A 24036-nucleotide genomic window follows, 5' to 3' on the forward strand; every position below is an offset into this window, starting at 1 on the left:
TAAGCAGTAGGAAGACAGGTTTTATTCAAAACCAGCTTTAAAGGAAGAAACTTAATTGTTTTAAAAAATTCCACCTCTGAAAATCCCTGAATCAAATTAGCAGCCTGTTCAAGGAAGGGAGGCCGGGCGCTGAGGCAGCTGGGCTGGGGAGACAAAGGGCAGGAAATGCGCATACGCAGGTGGAGCCCTGGGTCGCAGGGCAGGAGCCATCTTCTCCCTCCTCCTTTGGTGCCTGTCAGGGTGGGGACCGCGGCTGCTCCTGCTTCCTTCTCCCAGCAGGAGAGGTTCTCTGGAGACCGTGGGGTGGGTGGGTGGGACTGGTCTGCGCTGCACACTTGCCCTGGGACTCTGCGACCTGGAAGGCCAGGGAAGGAAGGCAGGGTGTCGAGGCCCTTAACGAATGTTCCTCTCCGAGGATCTGGAGGAACTTGCAGCGACACACACTTCCACCGCAGAATTCAGAGGCAGGCGGCAGGTCGCAGCGGAGGCAGTGGCCTGGAACCAGAGGACGTGGTGGGAGTGGGGCAGAGAGGAGCAGTGTCCCCGCGTCCGGGACTGGAAGGGACAGTCTGCAAGTTAGGCTTTGCTCTGGCCTCCCACGGGTTGGCTCGCCCGGGCCCTGAGACTCTAGAGCAGGCCTTTTTCAATTGCTCTCCGAGCAAGTGCCAGGATACCTGAGGCTTCCCGGAATGCAGTCACCTCACACTCACAGACGTTGTAAGTACTAAACGGAGGGAAAGCACCAACTCCGCCGCCACAGTGCTGCCGTGCTTCTATGGGAACAATACATGAGGAAAGGCAGCCGGGCAGGGCCAGGCAGGGGCAGGAGCTGAGCCAAAGGCCAGCCCCAGGATTCAAGTCCCAGGAAGGTCCGCGCCTGACACAGCTCCTGCACCATGCAGGTGCCATTGGTCCATGTTCTTTTCTTTTTGATGCGATCTTGGCACATTTTGGGAACTATTTATTAATGTATCTGGTGCCAGGGATTGAACCCAGGGGTGCTTAACCACCGAGCCACATCCCCAGCCCTTTTTCCTATTTTGAGACAGGGTCTCACTAATTGCTTAGGGTCTCGCTAAGTTGCTGAGGCTGTCCTCAAACTTGCAATCCTCCTGACTCAGCCTCCTGGGTTGTTGGACTTACAGGTGTGTGCACCACCGTTGGGTACTCTTTTTTTTTTTTTTTTTTTTTTGCAGTGCTGGGGATTGAACCCAGGGCCTTGTGCTTGCAAGGCAAGCACTCTACCAACTGAGCTGTATCCCCAGCCCCTGCTGGGTACTCTTTAAATAAGCAATTTCATCTTATTATTGAGCATGAGTTTATATGAAATAAACTATAAGAGAAAAATTTGAATACTTAATGTGGCAACAACTAAGAATATGTATTTAATACATGTGAAAAATTCTTGGTTTTCCAGCTCAAATAACAAGATGTGTTTCAGGAGTAAGCCCAGCTGTGAAGAACAGAACCCCCCCCCCCCCCCAAACAGCCATGTGGGTAAGAGAGAAGCTCTTTTCCCCTTTCTTCAAAAGAAACCTGCAGGTGGCCAGTCCAGGAGCAGCAGGTGCTCGTCATCTGGGAACTAGTTGCCCCTTCTTCCATGGCCATTCCTGGCAGTGACACCTGGGGGCTGCTGGAGCTCCCCTTTCTGAGCAGCTGGAGGATGAGAGAAGGGCATAGAAGATTGCCTGACAGCTCTGCGATTCCATCTGTTTTTTTTTTTTTTTTTTTCCCCTGCTTAAATCTGATTGGTCAGGTGGTCAGGATGTAGTCACGTGGCCAGGCCAGGTGCAAGGGAAGCTGGGAAAGCCGAGCATATTATGCCAAGAGGAAAATCAGGTTCTGTTATAAGGAGGAGCTGAAAGAATGGACATTTTTTTAAGCTGTCTGTTTTATCTCAACTCCCTAAGGTTTCCCTCCCAGTAATGGGAACAAAGCCCTTAAAGCTGTTCTCTGTTCCCAAACAGAGAGTAAAAGAGTAAATGGAGCCTGATAGCCAGATAGTGCTCAAACAGTAGGATTACCAGAAACTATTGACCAGAATCTACAGCCTGTTGTAAAACATTGTGAAACATGTTGTCAGCAAACCCAGACCCCCTTTGAAATTTCCTGGCAGCTTTGTTCCCCCTTTCCCCCTTTCATGTGCGACCCCTCCCGATGTGTGGTTTCTGCCTTTATAAACCTACAAGATTTTCTGCTAGGGACTCGACTCCTGGAGTTGGGTCCCAGCGCGCTGGAATAAACACCTCTTGCGGTTTGCATCAAGTGACGCCTCCTGCGGTTGATTGGGGTTGCCGTCCATCCATGGGACAGAGTTGGGGTTTCCTTTTTGGGGGCCTTACATTTGGGGGCTCGTCCGGGATAAGATGGCCCCCCTCATCCGCGGAGTCGACCTTGGAGGTAAGAAGGGGTACCCCGAAGTTGTCTGTCTTTGTCTTGTGTTTTGCTAGTTGGTCTGGTTCTGTGAGCGCGCTTTCGGTTTCGGTGGCAGCCGTTCGGTGACTCGTGAGAGTGGCCGAACAGTGGCCGGCAGACGTGCCTGGGGGGCCACAGGTTGCAGCCCTGGGGGACGCCCTAAGGGTGGAAGGAGAGCCAGGGACGCCTGGTAGTCTCCGTCGGTAAGGGCGCTGATGGGGTTCAATTGGTGGATCAGAGATTGGTGCCCGTCTGTATCTGGTTCTGTTGTGTGTTTGTGGCGGACAAGGTGGAGGAAGGGTTGGAACAACTGGGGGGTTCTCGGACCGGGCTACTCTCGGGTGGACCCCAAAGGTTCCTTCTCTGGACTCCCCCTCCCGACAGCCCTGAAGGGTAACTTAGCAAAGTAGCTTCAGTCTCAAAAGTAATGAAAAATAAGGTCTCATAATTTTAACATCCAACCTGTCCTGATGAGGTGGCTAAAATGCCTTAGACACAGAGTTTCTGTTAAAACCTGTTAGATCCTTCCAGATCTCAGTCAAGGCTTATATTGAAATATAAATAAAAGAAGCCTAAAGGCTCAGTAGGAGACCGGTCTCAAACCCAGGGAAAGAAAAGGTAAAAAGAGTCTTTAAAACTCCAGCAAAGTAAATGCTATATTTTTAATTATATGTTTTTTTGAGCTCATGATTTTTTGATCAGTTCTATTTTTTATTCAACTAGAGTTTTTGAACATCTGTTACACTGCAATGGAGATTCACCTATAAAGTTACAAGGGCTTGATTTTGTGTTATTTGTATGTTGTGCTGTCTGATGTCATGTTTTGTCTGTATCAAAACTGAGCGCTACTAAAATTAAGATTTAAAAATGGATCCAGATACTTTTAATTCACGTGATTTAAAAAGGTTCAAATTGGGTAAACTAATAAGAGTAAAATGTCTTTGAAAATAACTTGCAAGTCTCTAGGTGGTCAAGCTAATAAAATATTGATGTTAATAAAATGTCTAATATCAATTGTTTCTAGGACTTTTCTTCAACAGGGAAGAGACAGCAAATACTGTTCAGGACACTTGTCTGATATCTTGGTTTTTTACAGAATAAGTGAATTAGAGTTAACATGTATGGGATTACTCTAATGTGTTTGTAGAGACATCTGATTAATTTACAAAGTTAAAATGCTAATTGTTAAATAACATCGAGTACTTTTAGCTCCTTAAATTCCATGGGGTATCATACTTAAACATTATTGGTGTTTTCATAGGTTGGTAAATAAAAGGGTTTAAACTTGCTTTGTGTCATCACTAAACTAAAAACAAGGTTACTAAGAGTTATGTCCTAACAAGTGCAATTCTATATACAAAGGGTCCCAAAAGTTTCAACTGTGTTTCAATTAGAGTACTATAAATAACAGAATATTTAATCTTATTAAAATAGAGTAATTTATCTAAATTCAGAAATTTCATAAGAGTTGTTTCAGAATGTGAACAAAAAGGGGTCAACGAGTAGGAAAGAGAAAATAAAAGGTTCTGAGTATGGAAATATATTTAGTAAAAGGAAAAAGGAAATGTTTCTGGGTAAGAAAGTGCTTGTTTGATGAAATACATGAGGGTCTAAGTAAGTGCTAAGAAAGTCGGTGTAAATAAAGGGCAAGTTTCAATAAGTTTGTGTGTAACTAAGTTGGTTATATGTATGTGAGACAGCTAAAACTATTGAAGGTTTTTCCTAAGGTGAAATACTAATGTTCTGATATAAACCAAAGTTTAATCTATATGGTAGAATGACATGGTAAAATGACAAGGATTTGAAACACTAATTTACTCTTTGTGTCTATTAAGTTTTATTCTTTAGAACAATTAGTCTTAAAAATTGGGGTGTATACAATTATGGTTAAACAACTATTATAGAGTATTGTACTTTGTTACAGAGTATACATTTCTCTTTAAAAACTCAATTTGGTAAGATAAAAGTGTCAAGGTATTTGTGAAATGGTCACTAGTTGTATATTAAATGTGTTCATATTTTTCAGGACCACAAGTTTTTAAAGCAAGGAATTTATTAAGCTCTGCTATCCTCCAGATTAAACTTGTCTGTAATGGTAATCTTAAACTTATAAAGAGTAAATTTTATTGGGGATTTATTTCTATCATTTAATGTTCTATTATAGGACCTGCTATCAATAGGGTATGTGTAAAATATGTTACTTTTTACACTGGGATAAAGAATTTCAAATGTAAATGTATTTCTAAACATTAGAGTCTGATTTGTTTAAAGGTTAATATTGTGAAACATGAAGGAAACATGAAAACATTTTGCCACTTAATCACACAAAAGGAAAGTTAAAAGCTCTCTCAGCCTTTCTTTGATTCATGTTTTAGATACTATGTTAAATTGTGTTAATTATAAAGTTTATATAGACTCAGGAAACAGTATATGTAAACTACTTAATGGTATTTAAGGAAAAGAAGCAAAGATCAACATCAGAATTAGAACACTTAAGATCTGTAAAGAGCCCTGCCTTACCTGAGATAAGGCTCTGCCTTCCATCTCACTGCATGTTAGAGTGACTCCAAAATAAGCCAGACTTCAGCTTATTTAAAGTTATAGTCAAAAGATTGGTTCTTGTTGTAAAAGTACTGTGATCTCAAATAGGGGATAGAATGTAGTTCTCAATCAAAATTCAAGATAGCTATTATACAAGCTGAATATATTTTTACTCTTGCTAATTTCATTTTGTAAAACTGTTACCTGTTAATGTTTTGCAGAAGTAGCTGCTCCAAGAACAAACAACCTAGGTAACTTGTGATAATAAGCCATCACCTATAGAATAGATAGTGGTAACTTCCAGTACTAATGCAGACTCCAGTTAGATAAAAGGGTAAATAACTGTAAAGTTATGGACATTAAAGTTAAAGCCCATTACTCTTAATTTATGACTGGTGAGACTGGCTTGCTGGATAATTAAGATCAAACTTAGAAATTGGAGTTAAATACAGAGGTCAAGAAACGTCCATATTTGGGTCTTGCCCTCAACGTTAGCCTGAACCCAGGGAATAAGAGAACTTCTCTAAGGAGTGTTGCAACTCTGGGTCACACAACCTCCTGATCAAGGAGATTGTTGAGACTAGAGGATGAAAAATTATCCAGTGCATCTGCTGCAGAGGAGGGTCATGGAAAAGGGGAAACATCCCTTGATGCTTCTAAAGGAAGTCACCTCATCAAGAGACCCTGCCTAATCAAAGTCACTGGTGGAGCTAAGGAGCCGCTCTTAAGTTCTGTACGAGTGACCCCTGTGGGAACTCAGCTGACTCTTTAACAAGACAGGAACCAGGTCAATTTGACCAGCTTGATCTTAGATACCCAGCAAAACAGTTAAAACCAAAATATAGCCATTCTTGGGCATTTAAAGGAAATAATAATTAAATGTAACTTAAGATGTACACTTATATTAGCCCACTAGAATAAAGGCTGGAAGCTACAAATGAAAGAAAGATTCTTCAGCAAATGTGCCTGATAACTATCAAGAGAAACTGCCAGAGTCAGAAGTTTTTAGTCAGTTTAAGACCTTCCTAAGCTACACAGGTAGACTTAATCTATGTTTGCTAGTATGATTATCTATTCCTAAGTAACAGAAGTATAGAGATCTCTAGTAAACACAGGTTATACCAATAAAGGGATATTTTACAAAATCAGATGACATTAAGTAGCTTAACTATATTTTCTGGGGACATCTATGACAATGTTAAAGTCCCCAAATAAAGGCCTTGTTCTCTCCAGCCTTTGCTAGGCCTAGTTATGGGAACAATTTCTCAGTTCTTCCACCTCCTGGTGAGAGATTAACTTCTGCCATTTTCATGATACTCAGTGGCATGTTTCAGATGCTGCAACATTTACTTTGTGCTAATCTCATTTCAGGACTCATGTCTTTTTGTTCTTCTATCATAGAAGCAGCCGCCCCCAGATGACTTTACAACCTGCTCTTCCCCAACCAGGCTTCTTCCTGGGACCCCTTGATTGACCCGATTTTTAGAAAAGGAACTCCAAGCTGCTTGCCCCACGCCACCCATTTCCAGCTCGAAGAAGCTAGAGCGGTCATCGACCTCCTTCCCCAGCAGCATGGAGTTCCTGAGATTAGAGGGGGGAATGAAGCCAGAATTGGGAACAGGTAGTTAGTGTAGAAATAGGGGATCAGGTCAAATTGAGGAAATGGCCATAAAATCATCTGCCTCTGGAAGTTGGAGACTGCCCCTGGAAGAATGGAATGTCAAAGATCTCCGGAGCCCATTGATTACCAAATTTACCTGCCTTTATCAAGGACTGTTTACCAAGGACTGCAAACAAGGGGCTGCTAATTGGTGGCCCACCCCCTGGGCTCTTGCCTGCCTGAAATCACCTAGTCACCTTCATCAGGGAAAGAGTAAGTGCTGTACAGGTACTAATGCTTAGGCAACAATACCAGTCCCTCCGCCAAGGAAATAGCTTTGGAGAAGAGTATATAGAGACAGAAGTTCCATGATTAGAACTTACCAGAAAAGAAAATGGGGAAATGAAAGAATGGACATTTTTTTAAGCTGTCTGTTTTATCTCAACTCCCTAAGGTTTCCCTCCCAGTAATGGGAACAAAGCCCTTAAAGCTGTTCTCTGTTCCCAAACAGAGAGTAAAAGAGTAAATGGAGCCTGATAGCCAGATAGTGCTCAAACAGTAGGATTACCAGAAACTATTGACCAGAATCTACAGCCTGTTGTAAAACATTGTGAAACATGTTGTCAGCAAACCCAGACCCCCTTTGAAATTTCCTGGCAGCTTTGTTCCCCCTTTCCCCCTTTCATGTGCGACCCCTCCCGATGTGTGGTTTCTGCCTTTATAAACCTACAAGATTTTCTGCTAGGGACTCGACTCCTGGAGTTGGGTCCCAGCGCGCTGGAATAAACACCTCTTGCGGTTTGCATCAAGTGACGCCTCCTGCGGTTGATTGGGGTTGCCGTCCATCCATGGGACAGAGTTGGGGTTTCCTTTTTGGGGGCCTTACAGAGCAGGAGCAGGACAGGAGCTATTGGCAATCTGTCTCTTTCCTAACTCTATGAACCTGTGGTTAGTAAAGGCCCTCTGGTATTCTGAACACTAAGGAAGAAAGTCCAAGCCAGGAGTGGTGGCATGTGCCTGGAATCCCAGCAGCTCAGGAGGCTGAGGCAGGAGGATTGCAAGTTTGAGGCCAGCCTCAGCAACTTAGTGACGCCCTAAGCAACTTTGCGAGACCCTGTGTCTAAATAAAGTGTATATTTAAAAATGGGCTGGGGATGTGGCTCAGTGGTTAAGCACCCCTGGGTTCAATCCCTGGTACCAAAAAAAAAGGCTCTTTATATATTATCATATTTAATTTTAAAAAACCAATAAAATGCCCTGGGAAGAGAGTCAATAGACACTTAAGATTATGACAAAGAGGGGTGAAATGGGTTCATTGCCTAATTCATTGTCAGCTGGAGTCATTTCAGCTGACCTGCAAAGGTAGGTGAATAAAAACCTAGAAAGGTGTTTTTAAAACATGTACTTCCAGGTAGTGACATCTTTATATAAATCATTTAGAATCAAACTTCATTGTTCCTTTTTATTTTCATTTTATTTTTTATTTTTGGGGGCACCAGTGGTTGAACTCAGAGGTACTCAACCACTGAGCCACATCCCCAGCCCTGTTTTGTATTTTATTTAGAGACAGGGTCTCACTGAATTGCTTGGCACCTTGCTTAATTGCTGAGGCTGGCTTTGAACTTGCGATCCTCCTGCCTCAGCCTCCCGAGCAACTGGGATTACCACCATGTCCAGCTACTGTGCTTCTTCATGATGTGATTTTTTTCGAAAGATATTTAATATGTTTCAGAAAGTGTGATGATTAAATTCTTAAGCCTGATGTTTTAGATAAAAAATTATTTGAATTCTAGACAGGTGATATTGTTTAAGATTTATGGGTCTTATTACTTGTTTGAAGTGTTTCAGAGACTAAGCTAAGACAAATTAATAATTATGATTTGAATGTCTAAAGGAATCTGATCAATTAAATAGGAGGTATTAGCTGTTTAAAAAGTACCCATTCATTAAATTTATGAGTGATCTGAGCCTTATTCAATGAAGGCTAAGAATGTTGAAGTACTTAATGCCTTCACATCATTTTTAACATAAAAACTTCATGATGTATATTAATTAAAAATTATTATATATACATACAATAAATTCAGTTCAAAACTCAGAAAATATAGTCTGTGGAAAGTAATTTCTAATTTTCCTTCTACCTCAGACCTCTGCAGAGGCCACCACAGTAACATAGTTTCTTACACATCTGTCCAGATTATTCCACGCTAAGACATTTGCAGTTCTGCATTCACACGCCTTCCTTTTATTTATTTTTTAAAATTTTTTAAGTTGTTGATGAACCTTTATTTTTTAATTTATTCATATGTGGTGCTGGGGATCGAACCCAGTACCTTGCACATGCTAGGCAAGCGCTCTACTACTGAGCTACAACCCCAGCCCAACTCCTGCCTTTTAAATTTTTCACTGCGTGCTGTCATGTTATTTGAATTTTCTTACCATGAATGCATATTATTTTTTTAAAAGAGATCTTTCTGAGTCTGTCCTTGGATCACCGAGGTGGTAGCTGCTGATGGAGAGTCTCTGGGCACACCTGGAGTCGCACGCTCTCCGAGGAAGCCAACCAGAACTTCGGGTGTCTAACTGAGGGCCTCGTAGGCTCAGCTGTGGAGCCCAGGGGACGCGTGACTCACGCCAGGGCTTCAGGCCATTCTGAGGTGCTCTGTTGTGTAATAAATGAGACGGGTGATGTCCCCCTGGGACCAGAAACTCCTGTCAAAACCAGTGGGAGAGCTGGGCGCAGTGGCCAGTCCTGGCATCCCAGCTACTCAGGAGGCTGAGGCAGGGCCATGGCAAGATCCAGGCCAGCCTGGGCAACTTAGGGGACCCTGTCTCAAAACAAAAAATGAGAGGCGTGGCTCAGTGGTGGGGTCCGATCCCAGTACCTCACGTGAAAAAACAAGATCAGCGGGAGAACTCAGAGTTATCAAGAAAGTCAGGAAAAGAGCGGTCGCCCGAGAACGTCGTGGGGATTTCCGTTGGCTGATGGCAGCACTGAGCAGGCGAGCCAGTATTCCCATATGGGCACTAGCATCCGAGGCCCACTCCCACTATTATTTACTTATTGTTTTTCTCTCAATAAACTCATTTGAATTAAATATGTTGAGCGATTGTCCACCCAGCAACCAGAGTGCTCTTTGAAGAGAGCGATTGAGATCATGTGCCCTCTGCCTGGCACCTAGTAGCTCCTCCTCTGTTTAGAATCAGTCCCCCATGGAGTGCTGGGGTCGGCGCGCTCTGGGCGCCTGGTCTCGCCCCTGCCACAGGCTCCCGCTTGCTGTCCTCATGGTCCCCTCCCCGCATGCCTCGCCACCCTGCACCAGGCCTTTGCAGTTCCAGGGGCTCCAGCTCTGCCTGGATTATTTTTGTGGTGCGGGGATGGAACCCAGGACCTCACACAGGCGGGCAGGGGCTCTACCGCTGAGCCACACCCAGCCCGAGGTTTACCACTTTAATACACCCAGGTGTCACATACTGGAGTATTGATACTGGAGCAGAGACTCCAGGTCGTGTCCCCAGAGTGGTCTGCTGGCCAACCAACCCTAAATGGCATTTGCTTATCATTACCTGCCCCTCACCCACTTCCCTTCTCAGCATTCACCACCACCTAAGATATTTTACGATTATTCATTTCTTTACTTGTTATCTGTCTTCCTGCCTAGAATATGAACCTCAGGAGATCTGGGGCCACCTTCTTTAGCCCGTTGCTATATCCGGAGAACTTAGACTAGTGCCTGGTACACAGGAAGTACTAACAGGTAACTGGAGTGATGGACAGCTGCGTGGAACAGATTTGCCTGTGAACAGTGAGCCCTGTGGTTTAATTAGGCTTCACAAATAAGTGGGATGAATGGATTAGCCAATAAAAGTTATAGAAAAAGCTGACTAACTTTGTTTTTTTCGGTGGAGGGGTACCTGGGATTGAACTCGGGGGTACTCGCCACTGAGCCACATCCCCAGCCCTATTTTGTATTTTATTTAGAGACAGGGTCTTGCTGGGTTGCTCAGGGCCTCACTAAATTGCTGAGGCTGACTTTGAACTTGCGATTCTCCTGCCTCAGCCTCCCGAGCCCCTGGAATTACAGGCATGTGCCATCGCACCTGACCTGACTAACCTTTTTAAAATAAAGAAGTGAATGTAGACACTCAACATCATTATACAACTAATTAAATGCATGCCCAAATGGATTAAAATGAGAATAATTTAGAGCAAAGCACTTAAAAAACCCCCAAAATATAGATGAATTTTCATGTGATTTCTCATTGGGAAAGAACTTTCTAGTCTGAAAAGCTGTGGAAAATAAGTAAAAAGATGAATATATTTGATTTCACAAATACTGCTAAGTTCCTTAAGCTCTGTATTATATTAGGTATTGTTTAGTTGTTTTTGCACTCTCAGAGAAACAAAAATTAAACTTACAACAAATTTATATCTATTAGAATAGCTTTAAAAAAAAATGTAAAACCCAAACCCCAGCCAGAACAGTGGCTCACACCTGTAATCTCAGGGACTCGGGAGGCTGAGGCAGGAGGATCAAAGCCAGCCTCAGCGAAAGCGAGGCATTGAGCAACTCAGTGAGCCCCTGTCTCTAAATAAAATACAAAATAGGGCAGGGATGTGGCTCAGTGGCTCAGTGCCCCTGAATTCAATCCCCAGTACCAACCCCCCCAAAAAAAGAAGAACCCAAACCCAAAAGACAGCAGTGCCAACGCCTCTACAGTCCTGGTGGACCCAGAGTAGCAGAGCCATTTGAGAAAATGGCTTCACAGACGTTGAAGGCACCTTGCCTACACAGCCCGAGGTGAGTCAGCTCCCTGTCACCTTGACAGCACTTGGCTGAGGAGGGCTTCTTTTCAGCTCCATGTTTGGGGGTGCCAGGCCACGAGGGACAGGCCCTGTCGCATCTGGACCTGTGATGAGGCTGCTCACCCCCTGGGCACGCATGGTGGGCAAAGCGCCTCGTGGGCAAAGCGCCTCGCGGCCAGGAGGCGGCAGACGGTGAGGGAGATGGCTCCCGATCACCCGAGGCCTGCACCCAGCCCGAACTAGGCCCCTCCCCCAGAGTCGTGCCTCCCCAGACCAAGCCTTCCATGCAGGGCTCTGGGGACTTTCAAGATCCAGACCATATGGCACCAGCAGTCGGTGTTAGCCCAGGAGAAATGGAGATTCATGTTCACACACTAGTGTCAAACGCGCACAGCGGCAGGTACTGCGATCGGACCCAGAGGCACTTTACCTGAGCCAGGTCCCCAGCCCTTCTCAGTTTTAAAAAGTATTTTTGTTTTAGTTGTAGGTGGACACAATACCTTTATTTCATTTTTATGCGGTGCTGAGGACCGAACCCAGGGCCTCACACATACTAGGCAAGTGCTCTACCACTGAGCCACAACCCCAGCCCCTCACTTTTTAAATTTTGAGACAGAGTCTTGCTAAGTTGCTTAGGGTCTTGCTAAATTGCTGAGGCTAGCCTCAAACTTGTGATCCTCTTGTCTCAGTCTCCTGTGCCACTGGGGTTACAGGTGTGCGTCACTGCGCCCAGCGACTGTATCATCATTGACAAAAACTAGAAATAACTCGAATGTCCTTCAAGTGGTATGAGGATGAAGGAAACATGGGATTCCACACAACAGAATGCGACTCAGCCTTGAAACAGGATCAGAGCGCTGACCAGCACAACCAAAGCCTGGCTCTCAAGCGCTTCATCTGGGTGAAAGGGGCCAGATGAAGGCTGCACTCCACAGGACTCTGACTCTGTGACATCCCAGCAAAGGCAGAACCCTAGGGACAGCGGAGTGGTCCAGGAAGCCGGAGGGGAGAAGAACTGAGTGTAAAAATGCGGGGGGAGGTGACAGAATATTCGGAATATTCGTGTATTGATTGTGATGTGGGCTACTTGAGGGTGTGCACCTGGGAAAGTTCACAGCACTTTAAAAGGGTGGGTTCAGGGTATGTGCAAATACCACAACAAACAAGACTTCTTAAAAGAAGAGAATGAAGGGGCCAGACCGGCCTTAGTGGCTGGGCGCTGGCCTAGCAGGAGTGAGGCACTGGGTTTGATCCTCAGCACCACGGGAAACAGATGAATAAAATAAATGTATTTTGTCTGTTTACAACTAAAAAAAAATTAAAAACTAAGCCAACTGCAAAAGTGTTTTAAGACAAACAAGCATGGCGAACCATTCTGTTGTTAATACATAAACTGCATCAAAGTTAATAAGACAAACACAAGTTGCTAAGCAGCAAAGCAGAAGCAGAAGCAGAGGAGGAACAGCTAATAGAAGTTAAGGCCCATGACACACATTTCCTCCATAATTAGCACCTCTGTTCTCTCCCCTCCGTCTTTTTAAAAAGGTTGCTAGAGGCCGCTGGGTAGGCTGCAGGATACACGTGCCCATGGAACTTTGGTGAGAGGGTAAATTGGTTCAGACCTCCCCAGGAGCAGCCTGGCCATCTACATCAAGAGATTAAGAAGGGTTCATGCGTCGTGTCCTGGTTATTCCCTCGGGAATCTATCCTAAGTAAATAAACCAAGTTCCAAGAATAGTTTTCCATATGAAGACAGCACAAGACTTCCAGGAGTAACAACCTAAGCGTCCCTATTACAGTACCGGTCAGGAAAATTATAGTCAATTCAGATGATCAAAAGCATAATATTTGGAAATAAAATCTAAAACCATTAATGTCTGGAATATGTTAGAGGTTTCATTGTAAATCAAAATACGGTTCTGTTGACACTATTGTAGTTTAAGTTCAAAACTTTGGAATATGATACTGAAAACTAAAACCTCACTGTCCACGATGGTGGGCACTGCCCACGTGTGGCTGCTGGGCAGTCCTCGTAGAGAGCCAGACAATACGCACCAGGTTTTGAAAACTTCAAGGAAAAACAAATGAAAATGTGGTGTTGATAATTTTATATTGAGTACACGGAGAAAAATCATACACATAGGATATAAATGTGTTGTTCAAACTAATTTTATCTACTTCTTCTTACAGTTTAGGTGCGGTTACTAGAAAATTGGAAGTTGCATAGAAGAGAAACGCAATTCCGTGCGGGGACGGAGACGCGCCGAGGCGGCCGGCGCTTCGGCAGCCTCGCGTGAAAACCAGGCTTTGCGCCCGGGCGCGCGTCCTCTTGAGCCGCCACCGACCGACTGCCGCGCGGGTGACTGCAGAGCAGCCGATGGAGCCGGGATCCCTGGGCGGGGCTCCCCTCCCCCTGCCGCCGGCGCCCGCCTCCTCTGGTGGTGCCGCCGCGGGCGGGGCGGGCGGCAGGTGCCGGGTCGCTGCCGCGCTGCTCCCCAGGACGAGCCGCGCCGCCACCCCTCGGACGCGGGCGGCACGGGCTGCGGGACCCGCCCCGGGGCGCGGCGTCGGTCGGGCATGGGCAGGTCTGGCCGCAGAGCCCGGCCCGCGGCCGTCCCGGTGCCCCTTGGCAGCAGCGCCGAGGAGGAAGTGGGGACGCGAAGCCCGGCACTCCGCGATTTTTCTCCAGGCCCCTGTGGGCCACCCGGGGGCCCCTGGTCCCCTGGTCCCCTGGGCAGAGGCCGCAGGAAGGTGCCTCTCCCCTTTCCTTGACTTGGCACTTTCCTCCGGGCTGCCGCCGAGAGTCATCAAACAGGCTCTGACCGCGTCCAGCTGCGCGCTCGGGTCCAGTCGCCTTCCCTGTTTGGGTGTCTGTTTTTTGGTGTTGGTTTTGTATTTCAAAAACAAGGATCGACACCTCCCCTCCCCGTTCATTTTCTCAATGAATCCCTTTTCTACAAACGGGGACCAATCCGAATGGCTTCAAGGATTGGGCGGTGTCGTGTTGCACACCTGAACCCTGACAAAAGGCTCTCCATTCCCCAAAGCCTTTACTTTAGCACTTAAGCCAAATGTGTTTTCCAGAAAGTTCAAGTGCTTTCTCCTCTTTCCTTCCTTCTCCTCCTTTTCCCGTCAGGATGCTGGGAAACAAACGTCATTTTCCAAACAGGACTGGACAGCAGCTTTTGTCTCTGGACCCTGTAATATCAGTCTGCTAATATGGCCGGAAGGTGCAGTTCTAGGATTAAGGTTGTGATTTTCTCTATTCAATCCTATGAGCAGCGAAAAAAAGGTGGGGGCTCGTTTCTGTGGTAGTGGCTTTTAAGAAAAAATGCCCATAGTTTATTTCCGAGTGGGGAGCCAGTCAGAAGAAATGAGCGCCTGCCAGACTTCCTGCTCAGCTGAGGAAAAGAATCTCTAGCTGACCAGTTTGATTTCAGGAGGTATACTGTCCTTCTGTTCAAGGAAAAGAGGAAAGAATGGTGTCTGAGGTTGTCCCAGTCATGACAAATAATTACGAAGAAAACGTCCTGAGCCAGGCAGGTGTCTCTCGCCTATCATCCCAGCAACCGGGGAGGCTGAGGGAGGAGAATTGCCAGTTCAAGGCCAACCTGGGCAATTTAGTGAAGACCTGTCTCAAGATAATAAAAAGGGCTGGGGTGTAGCTCAGTGGTAAAGTGTCCCCAAGTTAAACCTCCATACCAAAAAAAAAAAAAAAAGTAGAAAGACCTTGAAAGGTGTGCAAGATCCCAGCTGTTTCTTGGAAAGTTCCCTTTTACAAAAGAATGTGCTCCTAACAGTCTGTACTCAGGAGGAGACAGTTGTCTGTCTCCTTGGTGGGAGGAATCTGATGAGCCTTTTAGGTCTGTCACAGTGAGGGAGGACTCGAAAACTGAGCTGCAAGGGCGAGACTGAAACTGTTGTCAACAACCCCGTCGGGTCCTGTTTCTCTTCCCCTTGTGGGCATTCTTGCCTCACGTTTTAGTGGGCACTGCTGTGTTCCTCGGTACTCAGACATACACGTATCACTCCCTAGATCACTTTCCACGAGTTGCTGCTGTAAGAGTCTTCTGCTACGTGTGGGTGCTTTCAACTCTAAAGCAGATCCGGAGTCTAAGCAGCTAAGAGCAGCTGTGAAACTGAGGAACACACAGCTGCAGAAACAGCAAGCAATAGGCAGAGGACTTTGGGGTTTTTTGTTTTGGTGTTACAGAGGAGAGATCCTAATTACAAGAAAATTCCAATGAATTGGGCAAAAATATTAGTTTCTACACCATCCGAAAGAAAAGGTTATGATGGATTTTGGAATATGAAACCTTTTTTTAAGGTTGGAAACTTAAATCGTAAAAATGATCGGTGTTGAAGTTCTAAAACCGGAACTCCTGCATACAAAAGTAGGAAGAAAAGGTTGCATACTTTCCTCGGAGTCAATCTGAGTGGTCCTACTACTTTCCTTTGCAGGAAAACTAGTGCTTACAGTTGCCAATTGTGTTTAGCTTCTGGTTGAAATTGGAAACAAGGAGAACCTAAAGAAAGTGGGTACAAGCTCCCTATTTGGGTGAATATGCAAAGCGTGACCTCTAACTTCATTATCCCAAGTCACTGGGTGGGTGTTGCTGGACATCTCAGAGGATTATTTTATGGTCCATAGCTGAACAATAAATTCAGAAGAAAATGAAGTTGTGTAGAGGTGGCCCTTTATGTTTTTGCCCAGCAAGGATGCCCTAAAATCTTTGGGCCTCCCCTCCCTCCCGTCTGCATGTGAATAAATAACAGACCCTTCCCTTACCCCCAAGACAGGCAAGCCATGTCTCAGCCTGCACTCCCCGCCTGCGTGCGCACAGTGCAGGTTCAGTGCTGCTCCTCACTGGGCCCAGCTAACCCACTCTCCTGTCCGCGGAAGCCTCTCCATGAACCCAGAGGCCTGTCACAAACCCCAGCAGGCATCGACCCAGGAGTGCTTCTCTTTCCCTTGAACCAGAGCAGCAGCCCCCAGCATCATCCACCTCTTGGTCATTTCTTCTTTCTTTACTTTTCGGTGCTGGGGATTGAACCTAGGGTCGCTTAATGATGGAGCCACATCCCCAGCCCTTTTTCTTATTTTTTATTTTTTAAAAATTTTGAGACAGGGTCTCACCAAGTCCTTAGGGTGACTTAGGGGTCCTAAGTGACTGAGGTTGGTCTCTCACTTGCGATCCTCCTGCCTCTTCTCCAAGTCGCTGGGATTGTAGCTTTGCACACGATGCCTCTTGGTTATTTCTGCCTTTCTGCTTCACCATGTGTGGTGTGGGGCTTCCCTGTTCCTGGCCACTTTGTAGTCACGAAATGGCTGCTTTACCTCCAGCCATCAATCTGCACTCTGTGTAGGGAGAAGAAAAGGAGGAAAAGAAATTTCTGTAACAAGAACACAAAGTTTTGCAGAAATCCTCAGCACATTTTCACTTATATCTCATTGGCCAGTCTGTGCCAGATGTTATCACAGCTTTCACGGGAGGGGCTCTGGTTGCCTTTGGTCTTGGTTTTCTGCCTGACACATTGCTGCAAGGACACATTAGTGAGGAAAAGGAGATTCCAGTAATGTCTGCCCACAACTTCTTTGATTTTCTTTGTCAATATTTGCTACTCTGAGCCAGGTGCAGTGGCACATACCTGTAATCCCAGTGACTCAGGAGGGATCACACGTTCAAGGCCAGCCTCAGTAATTTAGTGCAACTAATCAATTTAGTGTCAAAAAAATAAATAAATAAATAAAAATACAAAAGGACTGGGAATGTAGTGCAGGGGTAAAGACCCCACAAATCTCAGTACCAAAACAAACAAACAAACTTTCTCTGGATACACACTGAAAATTGTTACTGTTCTTGCTTCCCCCTTCCTGGCCTCTGAAGGGACTTTGTTTCTGTCGTCAGTTTTACTTCTGGCAAAGAACACACAGTCCGTCGCATTCTGGATTTTCCTAATTGCCACCACATTCCAGAGGGTGAACATCTCACACACTCCACCCCCACACCCACCGCACGTGTAGACTGGCTTCTAAGTCCACAGTGATGTCAGAAAATCTCTAGTATTCAGTTCATTGAATACAAAATAGACATTTGATACACAAACGACGACATTTAGGTTCACAAAAATGTTAGACAAGTGCTGTAAGCGCCCCCACCCCCGCCCCAGAGCCTGTAATGGTAATGGCCAGGAACAGGGAAGCCCCACACCACACACGGTGAAGCAGAAAGGCAGAAATAACCAAGAGGCATCGTGTGCAAAGCTACAATCCCAGCGACTTGGAGAAGAGGCAGGAGGATCGCAAGTGAGAGACCAACCTCAGTCACTTAGGACCCCTAAGTCACCCTAAGGACTTGGTGAGACCCTGTCTCAAAATTTTTAAAAAATAAAAAATAAGAAAAAGGGCTGGGGACGTGGCTCCGTCATTAAGCGACCCTAGGTTCAATCCTCCGAGCTGGGGGAGGGGCTGGTCTAAGCCATCCTGCTAAGTGCCGGATATGCAGAAGCGGGCCAGCCCTTTACTCTCTCCACGCCTTCCAGAGGCAGATAGGGAAGCCTCTGACCCTCCTTGCTACTGGCAGCCATCTGTCTGGTAGCCAGGAAGATACCCAGGCTTAGGCCAAAGCCCTCACTGTGGTGCAAAGAGCAGAGACAGAAAAGTGAGCCGGGCTTCTGAGACCATGGCAATCCACCAGATGGACAGCCCTGACCCTGCTCTTCCTCTGAATGCCCGATAACATGTTGGTGAGACTCAGTGACCTCTACAATGCAAGCTTGATAAAATGAGCCACGTATTTAAACTTTAAGAATCGCAGAGTCAAGCCTGGGGCTGTAGCTCAATGGTAGAGTGCTTTTCAAACCCCAGCATTACCAAGAAAATAGACAATGAACACATACATCAGAGCACCACGTTGTGCCCCATACAACACACACGTGACTTCAGTCAGAGTAGGGAAAAAAAGCCCTGCGCTTAGCTCAGAGTCTGATCCTCTAGCTTATTTGAAGGCGATGGAAGTTCCTGGCTCCTGGACAGAGATTGCTGTACTGCCGTGCAGGGCTTCCTGAAGGCCAGCAGCCCAGGGTATCTGCAGGCTTGGTTTCTCTTGAGACCTCTGCCCCTGCCTTGGAAAGCTGGCCTTACCATGTCCTCCCGTGGCCTCTTCTCTGTGCCCCCGCATCCTCCAGCCTGTGCGTCCAAATCTAATAAGGACATCTATCACGTTCTATCTGGGCCCACCCCGATGGCCTCATTAAACTGAAATCACTTCTTGAAAGGCCCTGGTCACATCCTGAGGTGCTAGGGGCTTGAACTTCGGCTAGAACTCTCTGGGACAGGATCCTCCTGCAAGTCACACTGTGCTTTCTTGCCAGGCCAGAGCTCAGATGAAGACCCACACCACTAACTTTCCAGCTGTGCCTTCTTACCAAAACGCAAAGAACACCGAACTTCTGTGTCACGTCAGCATGGCTGATAATGGGAAGCTTCAGCAACAATAAGGGCAGCCCTTCCAAGGGGACCAAGGCGGGGCTCAGCAGCAGCAAAGCAGAAAGGACCGGACAGCTCCGCAGGGCCTGACTGGGCCAGTTAGAGAGAGAAGGCATTTACTCACAAAGGGTCAGCGAAACACCTGTGCTACTCGATAACACAGGCTGAGTTGCCTAAGCCACAGTCTGTGTGTCCATATGTAAAGCTGTGCAGTCTTAAAAATTATGGCGTAAGTATATATTTCCTTAATGTGAAAAGATAAGCATGAGAAAAATGGGCAAAGTCTCTCCAAACCGGCTGTATATCCACATGCCAAAGAATGAAGGCCGGCCCCACCTTACACCCCACGCAAAATTAACCCAAGATGGTTTAAAGATCTGAATGTAAGATCTAAAAGCATAAAATTCCCAGAATAAAAATGTAAGGGAGAAGCTTCAGCACACTGAATTTGGCAATGATTTCACAGGTGCGACATCAGGAACCCAGGCGACAAAAGCAAACAGACAGGATTCCACCAGGAATGAGATGTTCTGCCAAGAAAATAATCATAGTAAGAAGGCGCCCTATGAAATGGGAGAAAACATCTGTCAATTATAAGCTGATGTGGGATTTATTTATATCTGGCATATTTAAGAAACTTCTGCAATTCCAGAGCTATGACAAACAACCCCGGGGAATACCAGATCTTCAAATTGGACAAAGGACTCGCCTAAACAATTCCCCACGGAAGATAGAGGAGTGGTCAAGAGAGGTGTGAAAAGCAGTCCGCTGTCACTCACCCTAAGAGACATGCAGATTCAAACCTCAGCGAGAAATGACTTCACACCCACTGGAATGGCCACGGCCACAGGAGGAGGAGGCAGAGGTGCTGGCGAGGAGGCAGAGCGGTTGGCATCCCGGCATGCCATCGGTGGGACAGTGAAGCCACGCCGCTATGCAGGAAGACGGCGGGAGCTCTTGGAACAATGGGAAGCAGAAGGAGCCTGCACCCGGCTCCCACATCTGCATTCCAAAGAACTCAAAGCAGCGTTTCAAACAGATCTGCATACCCAGTTTATTATCGTATTATGCACAGTCGCAAGAGGTGGAAGCACCGGAACTTCCCCTGACAATTCAGGGTAACATAAAAAGTAGTTTGGGGGAGGTGGGGAGGGGAGGCGCTGGGGCTGAATTAGCACAAGATCGATTCCCACTTCTACAGTCTTGTCAAGATGGATTGTGCAGTATGGACAGCTAAGAAGAGCTAATACATTTTTTAAAAAATGAAAACGGTGACATTTAGAGCAATATTATTCTGCCTTAAAAAAGAGAGATCTTGTCATATGTTAAAAAATGGATAAGCCTGGAGCACATTCTCTAAGAGGGATAAGGCAGCCCGTAAAAGGACAAATCCAGCGTGATCACACCCCTATGAAGCACCTAACAGAGTCAAAATCATGGAAACTGAAAGCCAGGGCTGGGGAGGAAGAAACCAGTGTTTAGTCGACCCAGAGATTGTTTTGAAAATGAAAGCATTCTAAAAATCGATGGCACACCAGTATAAATGTAACTAAATGGACATTTAGAAGTGGTTAACTTGGTTAATGTAATGTTATACTTTCCACCCTTTCTCTCTCTCTCTCTCTTTTTTAAGTATGAAGAATTGAACCCAGGGGTGCTTAACTACTTAGCTACATCTCATCTGCAGTCCTTTTTATGTTTTATTCTGTGACAGGTTCTTGCTAAGTTACTTGGGGTCTCCATAAGTTGCTGAGACTAGCCTCAAACTTGCCATCCTCCTGTGTCAGCCTCCTGAGCTGATGGGAATACAGGTGTGCACCACTGCACCCAGCTAATAAAATTTCTTAAATATATTACACAACTATGGTATGTTCTAGATTAAAATATATACATAGATATGCATATATGCAATTATTGGCCGAAAGCACATAAAGCTAGCGAAGCTAAATATTTGCATTATGGGAAGGATTTTTCCTCTTTTTCTTAAAACTTAAACTGGCAAGTTTATGTATTGAAGAGTGAGAAGAGTCTCCACATCTAGGGCTCCAGGTGGAGACTCTGACCACAAGCAGGCAGCTGTCTGCTGCGAACAGACCTGGTGGCGTGTCCTGGGGCAGCCTCTGCCCAGCAGGGTCCCTGGCTGCCTTGGTGGCACTGCAGCTTCTTCCCGGGGGCTGGCACCCTACCTGTTCCCTCCACCCTGCCGGTTCCCTCCTTCAGCCTTGCGTAGGGAAAGTTCTTTGCTTTTGTACTTTCTTCCAGCGCTCTGGGGAACAAAGTACATCCTCCTGTGACTATTTTGGAAGCCAAGGCCCTGGGCCTCCAAGTGCTTGCAGTGAAACTCCAGCTGAGTGGCCTGCAGCCAAGTCAGGGCCCACAGCCCGGGCCCAGCCGGCCCCACCTCCCTGGCAGAGCGTCTCCTCCCCAGGAACCAGCCTTTGAGTTGCCTGGGAATGTCTCTTCTCCTTGCCGGGTCCCCACCCTGAGCATGCACCCTGGCCTTTGCTAATGGCCTTATAATCATGGCATGACCAGCCGCCCAGTGTCCTGAGGGTCTCACCCACACCATCTTTTCTGGGAGAAGTACTAACGGGCAGGGTGTGGTCTGACCCAGGCGCCGGACAGTCATTCAGAGAAGGGCCTTGCACTTGGCTTACAGTCTAGGGCTTTCTGGAATTGTTTAATGACTGTCTTCCTCTAACTTTTGTCTCCTGCTATTTCCCTTGTGCAGCGCTGAGGCTGAAAAGCGAGTAATTACATCCCCAGTGTGGTCAAGGAAAGGGATGGGAGTGGATCTGAGCTTTCAACAGCCCTCCCTCCCCTCTCCCCCTCTCAGAGCCTGGGTCCTGCCCTTACCAGCACTTACCAGAAGACAGAAGGCGCCGGGAGAGAGGAGGTCCCTTAGTCATGAGTGGACTGGAGGCTGGGCAAGAAGGTCTCAGTTGCCTTAGAACACGCAGGAGCTCTTGAAGGGAGACAGTCCCCCTTGGACCTTGGGATACCAGAGATAAAACAGCAGTAAGGCCAATGGAGCTCACCTGCAGCGCTAGACGTTTACTGCCAATCGCAGATTCTGGAAGAGTTCAGATTTCAGTGATTTCCGTGATGCCTTCCTTGCTTACAAAGAAGGAGACACAGAGGCAGTGAAGCCGGTGAAGGGTGCTGTGTGGGAGAAGTCCACGTTCTCACGTGTTTCCGCGTCCATGTCAGATCAGCGGTACAGCAGTTAAGCACAGACTGACTCCGAAGCCATTTTGCTTTCATTGTTTTAGAGCACGGTGATCAGTAAAGGTTGCTTAAAACACAATCGTGCAAATGCAGCTGTTGCTGTATGGCTAGGGATCCTTGGTGGGAAAATGAATCTGTAGTTGTCTGTGGAATAGTCATTTCACCTCCAGCCTCCTACCGGCTAGGAATGTCATGGGATGAAGATGACATGAGCCACGCTGATGGGGAGTGACAGCTCTGGACATCGTCGGGTCACCCCCACTCACCTGGTGTGGAAGGATCGTGTCCCACCCTGACTACAATGAGATGGCAGAACGACACTGGTCAAGGACTGACGGCAGTTTATCCAGTTTATCAGTTTCATGGCTCACAGCCCCGGGAGGGCCTGGCCACCTCACAGGGGCCTTGCTCGCAGAACAGCATCAGCAAGCATGGGCTGCGGTGAAGCGGGCCTCACTGTAAGCAGATGGTGGGCCCGGGCTCCCAGGGGAGGATGCCATCATCTAGAGGGGAACGGGGGACCTCGTGGGGACACAGACAGGTGAGAAGCCTTTCCCATGGGGAGGGGCATATCTGGCAAGAGCTGGGGAACTCAGAGAGGCTTCGGGGCGCCGTGAGGCTCAGAGGTGTTGAGGCCGCCCCGGATGGACAGCTTAGGCCTTACGCTACTGAGAGCAGAAGAAGAAGGTGAGCCGCCCGGTAGGGGGTTGCTATGGGCACGTCCCCAGGCCACACGACAGGGTGCAGAAATGGCATGGAAATGACATTAAGATACCATGACCGCAGAGACACGAATCTCTTCAGGGGGTGGACCCAGAGTCCCCGAGGAACACGCTTTTTGCCAAGAAGCGCACGAGGGCCTGCAGAAGGCACAGGGCAGCAACATCCAGGCCCCGAGTGTGTGCAGCGGCCGTCCAGGCCCCGAGAGGTGGAGGTCGCCCCAGATCCCACAGCGAGAGCCCTCACCGCCCGCCGAGCTCTCCCTCGCCTTGCCCTGGGTCTCAGGCCCTGCCAGCCCAGGGCCAAGGCCCAAATCTAGCCCTGGCCAGGCCCGGGCTGCAGCTCAGCACTGGCTCTCAGAGGGGGCCAGCACCCCTGAAGCCACATTAGCCAGCTTTCTGTCACTATAACGAACACCTGGCCTAACCAACCTCCGAAAAAAGTGCTTGGTTAGGACCTCGAGGGTGGGTCAGGTGAGTGGCTGTAGGAGCCAAGTCCAGGTGCAGGGCAAGCTCTTCAGGGGACAGGCGGAAGTGCTTACTTGTGTTTAAGGACTATTCATTTATTCAGAGTAAACGGATTAAGGGCCCAACCGGGACAGAGGTCGGTAGTGATTCTGGTAAGACCCAAGGACAGCGTGGGTCTTGCTAGTTGGGCTGTCAGTTCTGAGTTGGTGGTGGACAGTGGGCAGCAGCAGCCAGGAAGGCAGCTGGCCAGGGACTATCATTCACTGAGGGCCTTAAATGTGGTTGAAATCTCCAGTGAGGTAAAACAACCCCAGAGAGAGACACTCGTGGGCTAAAAGTATGTTTGATTTGTAATTTTCATTGTGGTAAACACTTAAAATATTTCACAATTCTAAATACCTGTTTCACCCATGTCTTTTTTAATGTATCAGGACCTTTAAAAAGAGGAAGTGGCCAGTGGCCTTGACCTTCCTTAACTCCTGGGGACCCTGCTAGCCAAGCTGCCTGGGGCCCATCCTGGCAGTCTAGTTGCTCTCCAGTCTCTAGTGAGCCTTGGACACCCCTCCTGGTGTGTGCTGAGTGCTCCTTCCTGTGGACGCCGGCTTGTTCTGTCCTGTGGACTCCGATGCTCAGGGCTCTTTGGTACTTAATGCTCCAGCCAACTGAGTGACCCAGCGTGTACCCAGCCACAGAGAGAAAAATGAGCCTGTAAACTGCTAAGGGGAGCAGCGTGTTCTCTCCAGGACAGGGTGGACATTTTCGGGCTGTC

At 47.1% G+C, this 24036-nt stretch overlaps 1 long non-coding RNA gene across 1 annotated transcript in view; it reads left to right on the forward strand.

Moving 5' to 3' along the window:
* The window catches only part of LOC306637828, a 41446-nt gene extending 39612 nt beyond the window's left edge, over positions 1-1834 (forward strand). The window contains exons 4-5 of the long non-coding RNA XR_013757286.1: positions 416-717; positions 1418-1834. This is a non-coding gene — a long non-coding RNA (uncharacterized lncRNA). The remainder of the gene's footprint in view (positions 1-415; positions 718-1417) is intronic.
* Positions 1835-24036: the final 22202 nt, after the last annotated feature.

Source organism: Sciurus vulgaris, assembly GCF_902686455.1.
Source record: "Sciurus vulgaris genome assembly, chromosome: 10".
In the NCBI taxonomy this organism is placed as follows: Eukaryota; Metazoa; Chordata; class Mammalia; order Rodentia; family Sciuridae; genus Sciurus; species Sciurus vulgaris.